General features: G+C 33.8%; 1 protein-coding gene and 1 pseudogene across 2 annotated transcripts in view; both read right to left on the bottom strand.

The window, feature by feature from the left end:
* The window catches only part of UNC5C (unc-5 netrin receptor C), a 326,377-nt gene that overhangs the window by 204,967 nt on the left and 98,750 nt on the right, over window positions 1-22,660 (bottom strand). The gene's annotated exons all lie outside the window — the stretch shown is intronic.
* Window positions 2,574-2,693, bottom strand: LOC112478957 (annotated as a pseudogene).

Genomic DNA, 22,660 nt, shown 5'->3' on the forward strand with positions numbered 1-22,660 from the left:
ATGGAGCTCTTATCTTTAGAGAAAAATCTGATTCCTAACTTGCTCTAAGACACAAATGCACTGTCAAATGCCACTGTACCTTATTAAATAGTGGAGGCACATTAGACAAATCTCAATTTATTTTCATCAGAAGATCTATATATCACCTCAATTAGCACACTAAATTAATTTACTAAACAGTTCATAGGTTAAATTTCTGAAATAAAGGAGGGATTCTTTTATCAGTTCTTTAGGATCCTCTCAAATTTCCTGTTGGAGTTTCCACCTCTTTTTTTTTTTTTCCCCAGAATATAGGCCTTTGCAGAGAGGAAAAGGTACAACACACACACGCACACACACGCACACACACACACACACACACACACACACACACACATACACGGGCATATAAGATGTAAAGGTAGAGGATCATCCTAACAAATAAATTTGACAAGCATCTAAAGGTCTACTCTGTCTGCAAAGTTGATTCTGTGCTCCCAACACATCCATGATTGCTCACGACTTTCTGAAGACACTGTCTGAGTATGGAACCCATTTGGCTTTGCTACGAAGACTGTCAGCAAAGATCTGAATTCTGTTACATGATGAGAGGACTTACCTGAATTTACTGTCATGTGGTGGCAAAAAGCAGAGTATAAAGAAAATACCTAGCAACTAAAGTTCTTAGACCCAACTGTTTTTGCATTTAACATGAATGTAGAGCTTATTGTGTAACCACGTGAATACGACCACTTGTGATGTCAGTTTTTTCTAACCTTTAGTCCACAATCCATTCTAATAAAATATACTCGTACATGTAAAAGATAATAGAAGGTAAATATCCCTCTGTACGAGAATATGAATGCCTTTAACCTTATCCATATGATATAAACAGGCAGGCAGAAACTTATAACCTAATATTTTAAGGTAATTTTTCAGGTTCAGTAGAATGCGTTTGAATTTAAACACGTTTTCATCAAGGAGGTTATATAGTGCAGTGAAGGAGAAAAAGTGATCTAGATAATTATGATGAAAATATAAAGAAAATAATTTTAGAGATTATTGTGACCTTTCTTTTACAAGTGGGAAATAAAATGAAGTCCAAATCATCAGTACAGTAATATTTACTCATCATATTAAATTCATATAGCCTTAAGCCTCTCTCTTGATTATAAATCCATCTGAGCCTTGGCCACCATAGCTAAGGATTTCTTTATTTTCTTATCTTTTTGATACTTTAGCCTAGACTGTTGTTACAGACTTCTTTAATTTTTAAAGACAGTGAGAGAAGCATGAATGTAAAAGAACCAAGCAAATGATTTTTTAAATGCTAGTCATGTAAAAGTTTCATTAGCCACTAAAAATTTGTTTTAACCTAGTCTATCATTACTCATATATTTCTTTTAGTCACAACTTTATAGTTCAAAATTCTCAAATACATTAGGACAATGAACCTCAAATTATCTTGCAAAAGGAATCACTGAAATTGTTAAACCTATTAGCTTCCTAGTCCTCACTTGACTTTCTGAAATGGAATCTCAGATGGGGCTGGGAGCACACAAGATTCATAGAAAACACTTAAGTTTCTACCAAAACACCGTTTTTTTAAGAAAAACCAAACAAACAAAAAAGCTAGTTAATGAAAAACAGTGAATATGCTGAACTGATTATTTGTTGAATGAGTTAATATTTACTGAGGATCTCATGTGCCCGCCACTTTTCAAGTCCCGGGGCACTATTCACATACTACTCTTAAGAATAATTGTCTGATTTTAATGAGTTTAATGCCCATTTTCATTGAGGCAAAGCTGACTTTTAAAAATAAGGCTTATTACATGTATTGGAATTTATTTCCAAAACAACCTTGTTGGGTGTCCATAGTGAGTAATTAGAAAGTGTGGGATAAATAGGCTGGACTTATTGCTTATGCTCAGCAAATACAGGTGCTAAAAGGCATCCAAACTATCATTCTGAAAGGAGATGCTCACTTTGAGACCACCTTCAAGTGCTTTGAAAATCACTCTTTAAAATTTTTAAATTTTAAATTGCTTTATTACTCTGGTAATAACTTAAAGATAATAATGTCCCCTTTTCCCCTACCCCCCCCAACTTTAAAATTTGTCAGAGAATATATAAACATTGATGGAAGTGGGCAGGTTAAGATTAAAATAGAAGAAAGTAAGTGAGAGAAAGGGGTCTTTAGAATATATTTATTTGTGAAAGTCCAGAGGGCAGAAATAAAACTGGTGTGTGAAAGTTAGAAAGATTTAAGTCGTTGTAAGGAAGAACTTTTAAACACATTTTATGGAATAGACTAGCTTGTCAGCAGGGACAAGGGAAACATCCGTCAGTGTTTCTGTAGGCACTTAGACTAAGGGTTTTGAAAGATTACAGGCTATATATGAGTTTTTAGAGTGAAGAAATACCTGAAATGGTGGTGTGCACTCTGCCTTCCCTAAAAAATCAGAAAGTTTATGGAAAGTTAGCTCTTCAGTCTTTTTTTTTTTTTTTTTTTTAGGTGAGGCAATCCTTGGTTGACCTCACAGATTGCAAGGACCTTGTCAGCTTACAATCCCTTACTTTTTTATTTTTTGTGCTTACAGCACCTGGTCTTCCTAGGTGGTCTCCCATTCAAGTACTAACCAGGCCTCAACCCTGCTTAGCTTCCGAGCTCAGACAGGATCGGGCTTGTTCAGAGTGGCATGGCCGTAGACTTCTTCAGTCTATTCTTAAATTATGCTTGCTTTAAGAACCGGGTGGAACAAATGACTAGATGCTATCTTGGGGACAATGATTTAAATGAAAAAATGAGGTAAAAAGTGTGTAAATATGATGACACGAATTCTCTGCTGTCATGTATAAGTGCTACCTTGATTCCCTGCCTCTAGGGGATAAAATGAAAATGAATATATGAAAATTAAAAAAAAAAAAAAGATAGAATTTGATTCAAGATCAATGAGATTTTTCTGGCAGTTAGAACTGTTAGTACCAGTTCACTATAAATATGCTTTTATCAGTATTACAGAAATATGCTTTCACTTTTAAAACTATGACATCCTTATCAAAATGTCCATATGTCATGTCCAAGTCACAGGAAAACAGAACAAAATATCTGGTGTAATTAAATAGCTTGTGCTTCTGGGAGAAGTAAGCATTTAATAGTGTGTGCAATGTAAAGCTGTGAGAAAGGACCCAGCACCTAGCAGAGCTCCTGTCCTGCCACAAGGTAAACATTCCATAAAGATGTATGGAATGCATATATTAGAATTAGATTAATGCTAGGATAGCTCTACATTCTGTTCCAGTAACTTATAGAGTATTAAACCTAGTGTCTCATTTACTTCTTTAAACAGCCCTATGAGGTAGGTTCTATGACACTTCTCTTACTGGTGAGAAACTGAGGCCAAAGAACTTGCCCAAGGTTAAGTGCTGAAAATGAGAATTAAACATAGGTCTGTTCAATGATCCAATCTACATGCTTACCCACAGTCAGGGTTGAGTGATCTCCATATACTCCTCTTCCTCCAGCAAATTTTGTTATACATTTCTGAATGACCCCATCAGAACCTCTGTGGTATGAACCAACTATAGCTCTAATGGCATACAGAAAATTGAATTGTATATGGAAATGATTTTACCAGGTGGAAATTTAATACATCTTTTTACATAAATTAGCACTGTAAATCCTGAACGTGCATTAAGTTTAATCATTTGTTTTAAATGTGTGTCCCTACACACATAGCTTTTTGACCTATGTTCTGTTACTTTCATTATTAATAAACTCCCAATGTTTGACATCATGCACTTGTTGCATAGTGATTTTCACATTTAGTGAGCAGGAAAATCATCCTCTTGATGACAATTTTGCAATTCTCCTTCAAAATGTTTCCTTGGGATGTTGTTCAGATTGATTAAAACTAATTTAGAGAAAATAAGAGGCAAGCATCTTCAGTTCCTAAGCTAATTAGTATCATATAAAGTCTCTGTAATCGACATAACATTTCGATGTATTTCATCATTCATACGGTGATTATTCATGAAGTAGAGCTAAGGCAGAAGGAAATGGGGCAGGCACAAAGGGAATGGGTAGGCCAATGTGCATGCATGGGGCTGAGTGTATGCCTCTGGCATTGTGCCAAGTCCAAATAAAAATGTGGTTAGCTATAGTTTTGTCATAGCCACACCAGTTATTTCCTCTCCCCTGACCTGTTATCAAGTACAATTAAAACAACTATATATGAACACAGGAAATACAAAGCACATGAGAGAGAAAGAGAGTCTTTTAAAATCCAAGCATGTTCTATAAATTTGATGCAAAGAATTCTATACATAATGGGCATTTTCGGGTAAGCAGTACCTGTTTTCTCTCCCATAACATCAATTGCCAAAGATTAGGGACAGTCTCCAAATAAATAATTATGATTTATCTACGAATTTACCTACATGCTTTATGAGTCTACTTATATTTTTAGTTTTACTCTTCAAAACAGTTTTAATCTTCTGTTGAACCTAGTATTTCATTTTATTAGACTTAAATGCCTCTCCTCCAAACTTAGTAGAATGATTCCGAATTCTGGAATTTCGCAAAGTACACTTTCTTACTGTGGGATCAGTTCTTGCAGAAAGTTAAAGCAACTGAAAGATGTCTTCCTGTTCTTCCTGCACCTTTCCTCCTCCTTGTAGGCTGCTTCTCCCTCCAAGCACCACAGAGTCTCTGGCTGCTGCTTCTCCCAAAGAAAACGACTTACTGATAAATTAAGATGTTTAATGATCACGTGAAGTGATGAGAAACTTTATTTTTACTCATGCTTTTTATGGAGAAAGAGTAGCATAGAGATGAACAAGAAATCAGTGGGGAACTGTTTTGTGAATGGGCCTTATCCTATAAACTCATCTTATGACCAATTTCTTCTCTTAGGTCAAAGGAGCAGTAAGGACCCGAGGCTCTCACCCATGACTGTAGATGCTGATGGCTTCATAACACTTAGTATTGCTACAGTGAATGATTTACATGTTTCAAAAACAACTGCGTCCTCCTTTGAAACTTCAGTTTGTGGTTATTGTTCTTTTCCAGAATTCAATTAGAAAATTGTCCAAGTTTCATCAGAAAGGCCACAACAAGGTATTTTCGCTTTGATTTGTTGATAGTTTTTGGAAATGAGGAGGAATTTCATGTTTTCTTTTCAGCAATTTTTAGAATAAAATTGGTCAGGAATTTTAAGAAACACAAAATTAAGCAAGAAATGTTAAAAAGAAAATGCACAACAAGTAATCACACTGAGATCTAAAATGTACATCTGAAAAGAGAGACCAGGTGGGCGGAGGAGAAGCATGTGCAGTAACCTGAGGCCTGACTTCTACTACAGCAACATGAGTATCATTTACTGAACGAGAACCAGCTGCCGTGGCTCTGATTCCTGAGCATTTATTAAGAGAAAAGGTGGTATCTAACACCGCCAGCCATTACAGAAAAAAGTAAAGCTTTCAGTGCCAATGAGACAAAATCTTTCTTTACAAAGATGAAAAACGATTACAAGACAGTCCCTGTTCTTCATCCAAATCAGAGCGGATACAGCCGAATGTCTCAGACTAACTCCCTTCCTCCCTAAAACTGCTGTCCTCCTCCACTCCCACCTCCCATGACTTCAGAACATTTTTCTGCTGCTCACTTTCTAGATCGCTGCCTTCAGTTTGTTTTGGGAGATCCACCTCATTAGGTGAGACACAATAATCTTCAATATTTTTGACATCCCATAAGTTCCTTTCTCACAGAAAGATATGTGGAATTGAGATAATACAAACGAAAATAAAGACTTACTTAGGTTAAAGTCAACATTCTAACAGCTGAAACATTAAGATACCAAATTTATGGTAAATGATTAATGGAGATGGAGTAAAGGTGGTTTTTTGATTGGCTTCTAAACAGTTCCTCTTGTTCACTCAGTTTTCTATCAGGGAAATTCAGATGACAAAGTAATCTTGCTATTACATAAACATATATGGAGAAAGTGATTCTTAATTTATTGAGATGATGAAAACCACAAAGAACTCAAATAACTATCTGAAAACCTAGTATTTTACTCCATGTGCCTTTATGTCCATAGACTCTCTATGATGATATAAAATTTGTTTTCTATTAAATCATTTTACTAGTGATCAGAATGAAATCATACTTGATTTTACAGCTCGAGTTTCCCCTTTGAGCAAAGGTAGACACTAAAAAGAGGTTGTGTTCTGGTTCCAGGGAGAATATGCTATGGTCTCAGCAGCCTAATGCAGCTGGCTGCCAGTAAAGAATTTATGGTAAACGCTATTTATGCCCACTCAATTAAAGTAAATGGATATTTATTGAGTGCCACTGTACATAAGACAGAGTGTTGCAGTAATGTGGTAATGCAGTCACCACCTTTCTACCCTATAGCCCCTCAAACTTTTCTTCTTTCAGAGGTCCACACCCAGAGAATTCATTCCTCTAGTCGTGCTTTCCTGGTACATACTGAACATTTAAAAATACTAACTACTCTTGATGCTATATTGGATATATTAGATAATGTAAAATTCTCAAAACAAAGGATTCTTACCTCCTGAAACTTCTAAAATATAAGTTCAGAATAGCTCAATAGTTTTTAAAGAAATGAGTAGCATGAATCTTACTTAGAAGAGCTTATAAATAAAAGGAACTTGATAAGCAACATAATATTTCCATAATTTTTGATGGTCTTTTTGTGAGGAAATGGCATTTTAAACATTTCTGCTTTAGAGGTCCTGAGAAAACACAAATAATCAATTGTGAAAACAAAGCATTAGTAAGCATTTAGAATTTGTTAATTTAATCTGTACTCACTGTGTGTCTGACAAAAGATGGATCAGGTTAAATAATGTGTCTTATTTGAAAAGTATTATGAATCGATAGCCTCTACAATAAGATGAAAACTCACTGAACACGTACCAAGACAGGCTCTTTAGGTTCCAATTCCAGTTATTCTTAGTTGTTACATTTGCTGGAGGTGTCGAATGTAAAATCCAGTCTGATTTAGTCTATTTTATAAGCAATTTCATTGAGAATGTCAGACATATTTGTGTCAGAAGACACAAAACAACAAAAAAATCAATATTTTCATAAGTCTAAAGATTAAACAAATTTAATTTATTCTAGCTGCTAGCACTTGTATACTTTTATTTTTAAAAAAAGGAATTAGTAAATATTTCCTAGTAAAACTTTATGTAATTATATTTTATTGATGCATATCTAAAATATATATATATATTTTAGATTTCTAAATTGGTTTAAACTCATTTATTTGTTCATTTTGTATTGCTTTCTTTTAAATGGGAGGTTTAGATTTTATTACAATGAGCTGTAATAATAAAACATTTCAATAAAACATTGGCTTCAGCAAAGGTTCTATAAACAGTGTAGAAAACATACTCTTAGCTCTCAGGGAGGCATCTATACACTGTCATTGTGAGTAACATGGAAAACATACATGAGGCTCAAAGAAGGAGCAGAAAAGGGAAATGTAAATAATCTAGTTTACCTTTTAAAGGAGCTTAAATAAAGAAAAGTTTCTAATGAACAACAAAAGCTACTTTGATCAAATTCTATAAAATCACATGATTAGCACTTGAGATTAGCAAACCAAGGTCAGTCCGAGATATAATTCCAGGTCTACCACGTATTTGATATTGAGATTTTAGACCAATTCTCTGAAAGATTTAACTATCTTCAGTCTCTATAATGTTCTAGCTTAGGGTTTTCGTTCCATCTAATTTAAGGGATATAAATAAAAGCAATGTTTTTCCCTCTTTCAATTATCAGACATGTATTTCCCACTATTTGTGTCTAAGCAAATTACTCTGCATCATCAAAACGTCCACGTGATCTTTTTGGAACAGACTTTCTGGACTCCAGTTACCCTAAAAGTCTCTTCGCTTTTGAATACCACCTTATAACTGTTGCATATTCTTCAGAAAGGCAAAAAAAGACCTAATAAACTATGAAAGATAATTTCTGAACCAATGGTTTACAGACAAGCAAAATGAGAAAGACCAGTGGAGACCTCCACAAGTTCACTTTTCTCTGTCCCTCATCTCCATCCTTCATTCCTGGAATTTATCTATTTTTTTTAACAAAGTTAGGAAAGTAAAATTATATTAAATTTGATGTTTTTATGAAACATCTATTTGAATACTTAGTATTAATTCTGATACTATGGTAGACTAAAAAAGAAAGATGTTCTTTTGGTTTCTGCTCTTAAGTACCATATCTGCTATTTGATATTTGATTCAAAATAAGAATCAGAAAGTTAAAACCAAAATTACTTCACACTAATTTCTACTACACACTCTTTTTCACACACAGAGTGTTAACTGTTAGCACAACAGTTTCAATCAGAATATGAAATATAATGGTGTTAGGCAAACGACTGTTTATGAATAATTTAATGTAACTATTTCAGAGCCCTAAAATAACACTCTTTTTTATTGTGTTTTCCTAAGCTCTCAGTCAGCTAATTGCTGCATGGAAGAGTCCCTATCATATCTCCTGTTATGGATTTTATGGTTCAATTTACTGAAATACTTCTTCCTCTCTTTATTATCTAGGACTTGGCTGCTTTTTTCTTTAATACTTTATTACCAAGATAGGAAATCAAGTTGATAATGTCCTATGGATCATAACAAATTCACCTATTTGCTCTAGTAGATCTGTGGTAACAGCAAGGGCCAACTGAACACAACACGTCAGATGTGCTGACTGGTCCCAAGACAGCAGGCAACACGCAACAAAAAAGAGAAGTTCAAGACCTCACTGAAGACAACAAGCTGCAGCCACAGCTTCCCAGCTGAGTGACACGAAGCCTATAATGGAAACGTTACTCGTTTAGGTAGGCACACGTGAAAAATTAATTTCCCGATTGTCTGTATTTGCATGGTAATAAAAACTTCATTTTCCTGGCTTGTTCTGGCTTCAATTAGAATTTCTTTGTCATACCTGAAATTTAGGCAAGGAGGAAAAAGAAGGCTGTAGAAATTGTCCCTCTGGAAATAGCATGCTAATGGAGCTTATCACTACCATCATTAATTTAATCAAAAACCTTGAGGCAGAGGGCTAGAGCAATCTGTTAAGAAAACATTTTCTAAAATGAGAGTGCTTCCCATTTCAATTAGGGTCTTGCTCCTTTTTTCTCTTCGAGACTTTTTTTTCTGTGTTCTCTCTCCCCTGCTCCACCCCCATTCCAGACAATGATTAGATCTTCAGCTGGGGGCTATATTTTTTAGTAAAGAATGTCTTCTTAAAAATGGGAAATTTTGCAAAAACATTGCTCTCCCCTAACCTTTTTAACTGATTTCTTTTTTATTAAATGACATCTCAATTAGTTCATACACACTATGCCAAAGATAAAGTCCTTGTATCTCAATGAGAGAATACTCTAGAGAATGGAGTTTTTGCTTCATGGTGTGCATGTTAATATGCTATTCTCTTTAATTGGTTTTATAGATAACGGCTGCCAGTGGACAATTCTGCTGTACTTGTATGTGTGAATTATAACTTTGTTGATTTTTAAGCCTCAGGAACATAATTATTAAACATATATTGGGTGGTGGTGGTCTCTGCTCAACAATGAGACTTCCCTCTTCCACCTTCAGGGAATACCTTTACTAATGCAAACAAATCCTTTCACAAGCCCCTATTGCAAAGATGACGCTTTCTATATGAAAAGGTTATACCTTCTGCTAGAGAGAATTTTTTGAGCCTAAAATCAAGTGAGTATCCTAAAAAGAATCTCTCTCTGGGAGTTGGAGGAAACAAAACTGCGTTTTGGAACTCTGATGCTAAAGATGACAGTGATGTGGCCATGCTACCCAGAATACATGGGAAACATCTCCAGCTGTATTTACTGACAGCTTATCCAGCATATGCTTCTAAATGGCACGAGGAGGCAAGGTGCCTGCTCTCGGCTCATCTTTCCCAATGTAGTTTTATTTTAAAAAATTTAGCTATAAGTGGCACCATGGAATGATGAGGTCATAAAATAGCATGTAAGGGATTCTATTTGTGGACCACTACGAAATCTGAAAAAATACTTTCATAATAAAATACATTTGCAAGACAGAAGAGAACATTTTTAATATTGTTGTTTTCCATTCAAACAAATACATTTTGAAGGTTTTTTTTTCTATTTTCGCTTTCAATATTTAAGTTTGGAAATTGGGGAAGATAAGTCACCAAAAATATATTTTACAAAGCGTTTAAGGAGAAATGTCCTTTAAAAATTGAGAGTAGATGTTTAAAGGCATAAGTAAACTCAACCTTTTTTAGAAAAATGCAGACTCTGTGCCCATTTCTATATGCCTGGGAGAGAAGCACTTGTCCATGTGACCATTCGTATTGGTGTGATTAAAAGCCAGGCTCCAGCAACTTTAAAGTAAATATTCTCTAACACATCCATGATCTTCTAAACTTGAAGACATGAACTACACTAAAATAAGCACTTAAGTATAGTTATTATTGTTCTGGAACTAACAGAAATATGCTCCTGGTCTAAGCTAGAGAGATTAACATTGATAACTATACAAGAAAATTAATCAGTTTCCACAAACAGTAAATACTAACTAAAAAGGCCAGCTTTCATTCACACGTAAAAAGCTGTTGTCTCTTATATGAGGAAAAAATTATAAAGGGCTCTATTTTTCTCTCTCTGGTTTGTGAAATTCTTAGTAAATCATATTGAGGGATAAGAAACCTGATGAGTGACTTCTGAAGGCACTAAGATATCATGAAAATAAATAAATAAACCGGAATAACCCTTCACATCCCTCTCCCCCGGCCCACTCCATGTATGCATGCCTATTCATAGAAACCAAAATTGAAATACCAAAATTATCAGATGTAGATATATTTTTTAATGTATGAAAAATAGGTAATACCCATTTCTCACATAGTCAAGAACTCTGCTGAGTGCTCAGTCCTCTCTAACCTTCCAAGTATGATAACAGATTTACTTTTACAGATGAGGAAGCTGAGGCACAGAGAAGTACGGAAACTAGAAGCTGCTGGACTGGGATCAAAACTCTCCACTGTGAAACTATTCTACAGAAGGGGAGAGAACTGCAATAGGGTTTAGGAAATTTGAATCAGTTACATTCTTGCCCATTATCGTGACTCTGGACTTCCATTTTCTCATTTCAAAAACATCTAAATTACTTAAAGTTGTGGATTTCTATGTCACTTTTCAGCTCCCATCTGCATAGTCTTTTAAATTGTAAGTTACCTCCCCACCCCAAGAAGTTTAGTGGTGAAAGGACAGTTGAAATCACCAAATGTCAGCTCCCTCCTTCTTTTAAGGAAAGCTATTCTATAGTATCTCTGATTTACAATGATATCTCTACATAAATTCTTATAATGAAAAGCACAGCCCATAGGTCATAAGATATTGTTAAAAGTTTGTTAGAAATATCTTTTTTGTTGTTAACTTTATACCTACCCATAAGATCTAAATATTGACCCACTACTTTTGTTTTTTATATCCTTTGTTTTTATACAACTTTCTATAAACGTAAAGAAAATAGGATTACTACATGAAGTTTTGAAAAATATAGGAATATTACATATAAATAAAAACCTATAGTTCAACCACCCAAAGAAATCCATTAAAAAGGATTTCTTAGCAATTAGTTTAATGTATATATTTCAACTTTAAAAATTCAACTTTGATCTAGTGATCTTTTACTCAACATTATAATGTGAATATTTATTCATGCTAGTAACTATTCTTGGTGAATATGATTCTTATAATTTCTTTAGCTTCTTTATATTTTTAATTTTTAATTACAACTTTTAAGCATTTTTGAATAATTCAGATATTCCAACTCACAACTATCAACATTTCCTTTATTGTTCCTTCATTCGAAATCATAGATTTCAATTCCAAAGAGTTAAATATTTGCTTTTATTTTCCTGTGTAATTTTTATGGTTTCTTAATATTTTCTTTGTTATCTCTTTAATCTATTTATTATTTACTCTGGCATATATTTATATGGTTGAGAAACTGTAAATTTTGTGAAACCTCACAAATGATAGATATTCTAGGCTTTCAGATATTTGAAATCTTTGATCATGCTTAGCATTTCTCTTCCGTCCAATGACAAGTTTTCTCTATGTTAAATATGATCAATTCCTTTTTTCAAAAGGGTTTGAAAAGTAGTCTCCTCTGTACATTCTCACATTTTGCCATTTTATTAGGAAGTGTGATGTTCACAACTGAACACAGTTTTTAAAAGGTGTATTGTCCATATATTTTAGGGCAAGAAATTATAATTCCATAAATGCGACTAAGATTAAATACGCTTGTCGGCTACCACATCATAACTTTGTCACATATTCAACTGGAACTTAACTGAAATCTCCCAGATCTTTTTCATATGAACCACCATTGCCAAGCCCTGTTTTTAGAAAATGTTGGCAATTAATCTGAAAGCCTTTCATCTATAAGGCTGTATATATGCTTTTGATATACATTATGTTTTCAAATGATGATTGTGTTTCTGATTTAAATAAGATTATGCAATTGCCCAGAAACCTACAAGGAGACTCAATGAATGGCTTTGATGGGAGTGATAATGTGGAGTGTACAGATATTGGAATCTCTATTCAGTAATCCTTCCTCATAAACACACCAAAACATGATGGCCATAGAGTGAGCAATGCCTTCATCTAAAACACATACCTACAATATGATTATAATAAGATTTCAAGAAGTTCCTTTAAGAATGCCATGAAACAAACTTAAAACTTCCCCAAAATAAAAGAGGAATTTTAGGCACCAAAAGACTGAGCTCACTACTTTTTTGCAAAGCCCTTTGTGATCTTCTTAAGCTCATCTATTCAGAGTAAAGGTCAAGTGGGCACACCCAGCAATTCTGTTTTCCCACAAAGCTGCTACAGTTTTCTGTCTCCTGACAGCTCCGTCACTAGGAGTCTATTATCTTTCATTCTGTTTCCAGCACCACCCAGATCCTTAACTAGAAACCCACTAAACAGCTCCTTTCTTTCATGGTTGACTTTCAGCTTCTTGTAATGGCTTCATGTCATACATCTAAAAGCTTTCTTCTCTTGCTCTGTTTGTTTAAGGAGGGCAATTTGAGAAAGCACAACCCACCCTAAACAAGTCTTTCACTACTTAGTAGAGCAAATACAAGTACATTTTCTAATGAAGGTCTCTTCTAGTTCATTAGGTGGCACTTGAAAAGTAGCAGTTAGATAATATGTCTGAAACTGTTTCTAAAGACTCTTTCAAGAATTTGATTTCTACTTAGAGGAGCACTTTGCATCTTCCTTTAAATAATAGTTAGTAATTCTTTTTTAAAAACTGGAGTTTACTGTCTAATCACATAGACTACAAGTTGTGTCTGCATTCTCTCAAGACTTCATAGAGCAAACTCTTTTTCTTGTCCCAATACTTGTTTCAATTAGTAGCTGTTTTCTTGTTCAAGTCTTAATCCAGATCAAGAAATCAAACACGACAAAATAAAATGTAGTGTTTCTGAGTTGACAGCTACTTGGAAGATCAAAAAATCAAATCCTCCCACTTTCAAAGTTAAATGGAGAAAAAGGAAATGGAAAAAAAAAAAGTTGCTCCTGGCAGACTCTAAGCTTTCCATTTAAAGGTGTTTGTAGACTAATGTGATCAGAGTGGGGCCAAAGAAGTCATGTTCACAGCAGGAGAGTCAACACATTAAGTTTAAGCTCAAGATAGCTGTTTTCTTACATTTCTTACATTTCACTGCATATTTTCTTGCCATTTCTTGACTGACGATTCTTGACACATAAGTATACATTCAATCACACACATATCCTTAACTAGGAAGAGAAAATAGGTATGGATAACTTACTGAAAAACTATCGGCCAAAATAAATGAACACGGGATTTCTTCAATTCGAAGGTAAATGCGTATCTTAGCATTAATGAGTGCAGCAGAATAATGCTATTTATGTATTTATTTAAATTTCATATAAAGTATATTAAAAATAAATAACTTTTTTAAATGCCTGGTTTACCTTCAGTTACGAGTAGAAAAGAAATGCACACAAAAATATAGGTTACAGGTCCCAAATGGCAGAATTTCAGATTAGTTTTTTCTTTTTATCTTTGTCACATGACATTGTTTGAACTCACTGCTATTGTTCTCTTCCTAATATTTAGGAGACAAAGTCAATGAAGAGAGCAGTTTGAATTACTAGGTAGCAGTTATCTTAAAATAAAATGTATTCAAAAAGCCATTCCTCTCACATGTTACATCATGACTTGTTATTTCTGTAAGGTTTTCACCCTTGGTAGTTCCAGTAGAATAGCTACATTGAAAGCAGCTGTCATCTTAAAATGATGATAGACCCAAGATCACATGGAGCCAAAGAACATGAAAGGGCAATGATGGCAAAGGCACACAGCTGACAGGAATTCTGGTGGTGCTTGGCAGGATATTGCCCTAAATTCTTGACTTGGCTATGAGAACTCTGTAATCTGGTCTCAACTCACTTCTCCAACTTCATCTTTTTATCACACTTCCTCAACCACTCTCATGTCATTCTTCATCCAGGTAGATTTATTTGTGGCCATTTTCTCTCTAGCCCCTAAGTCTTTTCACTTGAATTAACTTCTACCTAAATGTCGTCACCTTCTCATTCTCATTAATCCCAACTGCCTGATTAGGTAACTCCCACTCAACCATCAGTACTCAGCTTGAATCACAGTGCCACTACTGTGTCAACTTAGGTTCCCCTCCTGTGTGTTTCATAGCACCTCTTACTTGTCCCTGTAACACACTAAAGTGGTGATGTTATAAAAGCAGAAGTTTCCAGAATGTGTCCAAAGATCACAGGCATCAGAATCTCCTCAGAGGCTTGTAAAACACAGCATTTCTGGGTCCCACCATTGTCCTACTGAATCAAAAGCTCTGGGAATGGAGATGAGAAATCTGCACGTTAAGCCTTCAAGGTAACACCTGTACATCCTACCTTCAGAGCCATGAGAGGGAAATATATTCTTTGAAGGAGTGAAAGCACAGATTAAAAATACTTTAGCTTTTTTTTTTTTTTTAACATATTGAGGGAATCAGGGTAAAGATTCAAAAACATAATATTTTAAAGATGGACTATAGCCTTTACAATGAGGGTAGAACCATCTACATGTCGGAAATTCATAATTCTTTAGATGATTTTCTTCCTTCTCTAGTTTAGAAAAATAAAACCATGCCCTATATATGTCAATTCCATTCCTTCCTGAAAGACATAGAATAATGACTCCTTTAAAGAAGACTGAAGAAAAGCATGTGTGTGTGTGTGTGTGTGTGTGTGTGTTTATTCCAGAGAACTACTTTTTAAAGAGACATTTTAATTAACCCCAATTTAGTAGACAATGCTGAAACACTGGGGACTTAAGACATTCCTGACCTATAGCTTTTTAGTAATAATGATGATGATAAATGAGGCTACATTCTCCAGTCTAGAAATACTTGCTACAGGCATAATTTCTGAACATCTTGCTTCTCTCACTTCTCAATGCCCCATATCAAGTAATAATGAAGTTAAGCCCAAGAACGGAAAACCGAGGGAACCAAATGAAAAAGATGTAAAAGGAAATGAATATAAATGAGGTGATGCAGCTCTACGTTTTTTAGAACTCAAATTCTAATGAAGATAGTTTAGAAATTGGAATGACCCTCAAGGTTGGTTCTGCAATGAGTATTTGTGATTCCTGAAGAATTTTGGTGTTATTTCTCAGGTTTTAATTAGCAGTGGTGGCACCCTAAAAAGATTCTCAGCAATTTCTTGTAGACTCCAGGCCATTTGCTCTCATTATGAAAGTCAGCTTTCATCGTTCCTGTACTATAGTTGATCTTAGCACAGTTGCTAACGCCACCAATCATCTAATTATTTTCTGTGTAACCTGGAGAATAAAAATAAATTCCTCTGTAAAAACGTACAACATATTTTCTTTTTAAAATGTCTGATAGCTTTTCAGAAAAAGAGAAGTAACCATATAGTCTTCTAATTCTAAACTATTTCTTTATGTGTGTCAAAAACATTGATTTTGGCATTTTGCCTACACCAAGAAAATCGGTGCTTTGAAGGCAAGGAGCAACTGACTTACACAGAGACTGTTATAATCTCTTACCCCCTACCTTCTTGGAAAAGCAGAATTCACAGTGGTTGGTCAGAACACTGTTTGGGGCTGGAATAGAGCAAGACCACTCAGAAGTTCCTAGAGCCAATTAAATACCCCTGATTTACTGATTTAATAAAGAAACTCTGTCTTCTGACCTCAAAGGGTCAATAAGAACAAACATCAATAAAAGGGAAATGTTTTCACTGAAAACATAGGGAGATCAAGCATGAGGTTCCTAATGTGATTCTGCGATGCACTAATTTATCAGTGAAATCTCATGGTGGGTAACAACTCATCAAAGAAAAGAGCAATCTCTGTTCCACAGCCTTCAGACGACGATACTTAAATTTTCACAGACAGGTTAGAAGCCAAACTATTGAGTACACCAAGACTCTTGGGCACATTTAGCCAACTTTCAAAGAAACAACAGTTCTTTCTTTTATGTTATTCAAGTCTACCGCAAACCTGAAAAAAATATTAAAGTAGAATCTTCTGTAGATAGGTGATCACACAAATAGTGTGTTCATTTCTGTTCTGCTACACTCATAGGTGCTGGTGGACAGTTGAGGATTGATGGATTTTAGTCTAAGAGAGTTATTTTTTTACTTACTCAAAGAAATATCTTGTCAAAAGATTTGATATTTTAAGTGATGTAAAACCACGTAAATAATTTGAAATGTTTTTTTAAAGCTACAAGATATGCTTATTATCATAAAAGCAGGTACCAATTCCATAATAATAAAACCTCATAGAAAAAGAATCAAGGATTATGCTAGAAGAATCCTTCCTTTGGGTTGTGGGATTTCGCATAATTATTATATCTTATCACTTTTGGGCATTTACTTATTTTTTCACCATTTTTACTGTGAATATTAATACAAACATACATCAAAGTTGAAGGGATTTTTCAATGAGTACCTATGTATCTAGCATATAGATTTTAACAATAACTTTACTGGGGTCTATAATTTACTTTGAAATGCATCCAAAAATAAGACTGATTGATAGATATATAGAACTTTAATAAAACAAGTACACTTTTCCTTAAATATTTAAGGATGTATATTATTATTCAGAGTTCAATATTTATTTTTTTATATAATATTTACACAAAATAGAGTTCACAAATATTAAGTGCAAATTCATTAAGTTTTGAGAAATGCATGCAGCCTCATCCTGATTGAAATCCAAACCCTCTACCAAGCGTGATCTAACTGTAGCCTCTCTAACCACAACTCCAGTCCATCATTCTTAGCTCATCTCCCATTATCTTTCTTTTTCTCACACAAGCTGAGTTCCTACTGTCTTCACAGACTGTGCATAGGTAATTCTTTTTGGCCCTCCTCATTCTTCAATTGTCACCTTTGAATATCACTTCCTTAAAAATGCCTTTACTGCCTGCCCATGTAGAAGATGTCTTCCCAGTTATGCTCTGTAATTGTTTTTATGAAAAGTTGAATTATACATTTATGTTTTCTTTATTTAATATCTGTGTACTTCACTAGACTATAAGCTCCATGATTGTAGGGACTATACATTTCTTATTCACTATGTCATCTAACATAGTGAAACATAGTAGACATACAGCAGATAACTGCCGACTGAAAGAATTATAGTTTGATTGCTTATTTCTTACATGCTACTTGTTTATTCTACAATAATACACCATATTATTTCTTAGCCAATTTGTATGTTGATCTTTTATCTCTTTCTGTGACAGGAACCTTTCAAGTTCCAATGCTTATTCATCCAGTCACACGTTTATTAAGCACCTACTCTGCACCAGACAATTAACTAAACATTGGGGCATTTAATAGGGAATGAGACAGAAATGTTTCTGTCCTCATCCCATAATAGAAAACAGGAAACTGAGAAATAGGATATAACCAGAAAAGTGCTTTTGGAATGCAAGATGAAATATCTAATTTAGATCAGAAGGGTGAGAAAGACTTGCCATTGAAAGTGGCCTCCAAGCTGGGTCTTGGAGTAGATCTTAGCCTTACTACACTTCTTTTACACACTAAATTCAAGACCACCTTCTCTCTCATGTGTGAACTCCCTTTCACTTTTATCAACATGGACTGTGGAGCACTTTTCCTACATGGAAAAAGAGCTAGTAATAAGGTGTCAGAGTGACTCTCACTTGATTTCTAGCAAGTAAAATCCAGGACAAGTTCAAAGCTATGACTATATTATCTTTCTCCCCATTGGTCTCTTTCTTGAGTATCCCACAGTGACTATGAAGTTTCAGCTCAAAGAACTTATTATTTTTCTTTTCTGTGCACTGAAGTCTAGCTCCAGAATATGAAAGCATATTGCATGGGCTATGGAAGCCCTTAAGTCTGTCAAAGCCCATTCCCTTCCAATATTTATTAACTTCTCTCAGAGTATAGTAACACATTACAGGAGATTTTAACTCTTTATGAAAACATATAACAGGAAGTAGGATAGATTAAATACACTTTGCACATCCAACATTTTCGCTTACTCCTTTAAATTCATTCATTCATTAAATAAATAAAGAATCTCTTTTTTTTTTTTTGTACTGATTGGTTTAGTAAGCACAAATTTTGGAGATAAGAGAACAAGAAAGGAGACAAATGAAAGATTTTTAAATATTAAATGGATACTCAGTGGTCTTCCTGATTCCGATATATCCCTTCCAGGTAAAATGTTATTTCTCAATGCAAAGCAAACCAAGTTTGGCAGAGGGGTCGAAGTTCAGTTTTGCATAACAGTAGATGAAAAAGTCAAAAGGTTGCATATTAATTGTACTGATGTTAGTGACAATATTGAACAGTGACATCTTTTTTACCATGAGGCTCATCATCTTCCATTAGAAAGTCAGTGTACCAATCTTTCAAATGTATAGTCAGTTCTGCTATAACTCTTGTTTTGAAAATGCAAATGACTAACAGAAAATTATTTGAGCATGACACAAAATTTCCCATTTGTATATGCATTATTTTGCATGTGAGAAAGGGTAGATGAACATAGAAAATGGCACCCAACTGAATAAAGCCACATAGGAATACACAAAATGCAAACACAGACACAAACCCCTCAAATATCTCCCAGATACTTCAGTTTATCACATGTATTAAGAACCACACCCATCCCCATCCGGTGTTACAACATCCTGTCAGATTTCAGATAACTTTCCTTTCACCTCTTTACAATAACTCTCAAGCTGCAGCTCTTCCATAAGCAAACTTCAGGTCTTTTTCAAGGTAAAGTTCATATTTATTGTAACATTTATGTATTTGATAACAATTTACATGTATAAAACTATGTAATTAATTAATTTTAATTAATTTCCTATGTTTTTTCCATAAATGCTTGTGATTTTTATTTCATGATTTTTTACATATTGAGGTGAATTTTAGAAACACATATGTTGTTATTTCCTATTGCTATTTGTGTGATTTTTATGAAGCCTTTCTATGCAATTTAAAAGTGTCTTATGATACTAAATGTAAATTTAACTTAAAATAATTTTATTCTAATAATTTCCTGTGATTATTTGCAAAATTGGTAACAACTAGGAATATAAGAAATTGTAATTTTTTTCATGCAAAATCTGAAGAGAAAACTAACTGGAGCAATCATTAACTGGTGGATATAAAATAATAACCCATAATCTATTTCTTTGAAATTGAGAAAACCTCCCTCTATTACATAATAGTATATCTTCAAAGACTCCATGAATGATTTTCATGAGGTGGACTCAATGTTTTTTGAAGCTAGAAAAAATTCCCTGGTATGAAAGAGTGGGGGGAAAAAAAAAACACGATAACGAAATTAAAGACAAATTGTAACCACAGTGATTGTTCAAATATTACACTGAATAGTGCAAAGATATACAACTAACCTCAGAAACTGCTGTTGATAAATGGTCTAGTTCTTGCATGGGCATTTTTCAGGCACTCATCTTACTAAAAATGTAAAGACTGGTCAGGCCGCTCAGTGGCAAAAGGTCCTGGGATGTTTCTGTTAGTTAACTCTTGGAATAACTCAATTAAATGAACACTTACAAGTTATTTAGATGACAGAATATTTTACCAATGTATAATAGTGCTAATTGGTCTATAACTAATAGAAATATATAGAGAATTAGCAAACTCATCCAAAATTAAGGAAGGGCATGGGGTGGTATTCTTATGACATTATGCTCTATTTTTCTAGAACATAGTCAATATTATGATATTAGAAATAATAATCTTTAACGTAGTTTCATGGTTTATGTATTTTCTAGTGTCTATTTTCTATAAAAGTTGTAATTTGGGGTTTTCATAATGCTTCAATGAAGGCAGGGAACATTTTTTGAAGTTCTCATAAACTCTGAATAAACTACTATTAGTCAAACTTAGATTTTTGCTTGCCTTTTTCTTTCTTATAAAAAAATAGAAATATAAAACAGTAGGTCTGCAACTTTTTCACTAAGAAAATGAAGATAAAAAAACCTGACAGAGCAAATCCAAACCAATTAAGCAAAGCAGAAACCATTTTAAGTTCATACAATCACAGCTGAATATCAAATATAGGTCTAATATTTATCTGAATTAAGTATGCAACTCTAATTGTGGCATTCATATAAGTGTATCATGTTAATTCTAATATGTTCATTATCTTAAAAATATTATTAAAAATTCATATTTAGATTGCCTGGAATAATTGAACTAATAATTTTATATGATCACAGTTGTTCTGTATAATCTAAAATTCTCAAAGATTCAAAAAATACAAAAGATTTTAAATTAATAAGGTCAATATTTTCATTTATTGAAGATTCAAAAATCATAAAATTATATAAATAATAAAATAAAAGCTTGTCTTTATTCTGTGGCATATTGTATTAGGAATCTGTAGCACTAGGGAAGAAAAACCTAGAATTTTAAAAGTGCTAAATAATCTATAATAAAAGATATACTCTTTCTCACACATATAGACATAATATAACAAGATACTATAAAAATAAACTACGGAAAATTTTTGATCAGCATAGATCACCATATTTTGTAATGAGTAGAGTGGATAATAAGGGCCAGTTTGATGTAGAACTATAATTAGCTTTCCTGCAACACTGCAATTAGGAAAAAAAGTTGAATAAGCTGGACTTGACCATTGGAATGATACAGCTTCAACAATAAGGTCTAATGTGATGCCACATGTTTCTGTAATAAAAGCAAGTCCAACTAAGAAAACTTTGCGGAATTGTTTTGCACCATCAAAAGAAATAGAATAGAGTGGCAAGATCCTTATCAGAGCTCAAGACGTCACTGTGATTAATTTTACAATTTAGCTGTAGTTTATTTGGGTGTAGAGATAAGGGCAGAGCTGCTGGTAAACTTGCACATTCATGCTTCTAAATTCATTAATAATCTGTATTTTCTTTTTTCATTGTAGCAAAATCTGTGGTAAAAGAGATTTTGCCACAAAGGATCTCCACTTACAGACATTTGTACTGTTCTACTAGATCAGAGTTTTGGGGAAGTCTATCACATAACTAAAAAATAAAATTTATTCTTTCAAAATTACTGTATTTTTAATGAGACATTTCTCATAAAGATGGCCTTTAGACCTGAAAGTGGAGATTCCATGACCAACTCAAAGTAATACAAGTAAAAATCAAAACTTTATCTCTTATTCCTCTATTAAAACAAAGCTCCCAAATGACCACATACTCCACTATTTAGCAATGTAGATTAGAAGAATAAATTCCGGTCTCTTTGGAGCCAAGATGATTGTCTGAGAACACGTACCCTCTCATTTAATAATTCAATCATGTAAAAGCCTCTTTTTGAAAATATCTATATATAAGTGACCATAAAATACATATTAAAAAAGTATAGTATGAAGCAAAAATTCACTACTCAAAACAAAAATATAATTTGTGAAAAATGCTTTTAACTTCTTACTGATAATCAGAGCAAGAATACAGTTATCACTTAAACATCCCGAAGAGAAGAAGCATGTTTATTACCTGTCTTCTGCATCTAAGAAATCCTAGCACACATTACCTGAGATGTGCTGGAATAGAAAGTGCTTACCGTGTACATAGCTTCCTAAACAGCTGCTTTTATTAATCAATTTATTTGTAAAATTTGCAAATAGTAACTATGGTTTCTGAAGATAGTTTTCCAGAAATGAGCTGCAGATACTTTCTCCTTTACATGTTATTCATAAACAATGAGGAAACTCAGCAATAAACTGAGGGCCATTATACAGTAGTAGATCATGCCTAAATGCTTAGTGTCTTTGCTTCTCTCCAAGTGAAGATGATATAAGGTAGCTTTGTATTCTATTCCTAGTTCATCAAAAACTATCAGAGATTTTAGTCTCCTTCTACCCTGTCAAGAAAAATTATATCTCTAGAACATATCCAAGTTCACAGGCTAAGTTCAGTTTATTTTCTTTTATAGGTTCTTGCAATAAGCAGTCCATTATAAACAGTCTTATTCATCAAGGCTGGCCCTCAACAAATACAGATAAATAATGAAGCATTCTAAGCTTC

This window comes from Pteropus alecto, unplaced genomic scaffold, assembly GCF_000325575.1.
Source record: "Pteropus alecto unplaced genomic scaffold, ASM32557v1 scaffold63, whole genome shotgun sequence".
Classification (NCBI taxonomy): domain Eukaryota; kingdom Metazoa; phylum Chordata; class Mammalia; order Chiroptera; family Pteropodidae; genus Pteropus; species Pteropus alecto.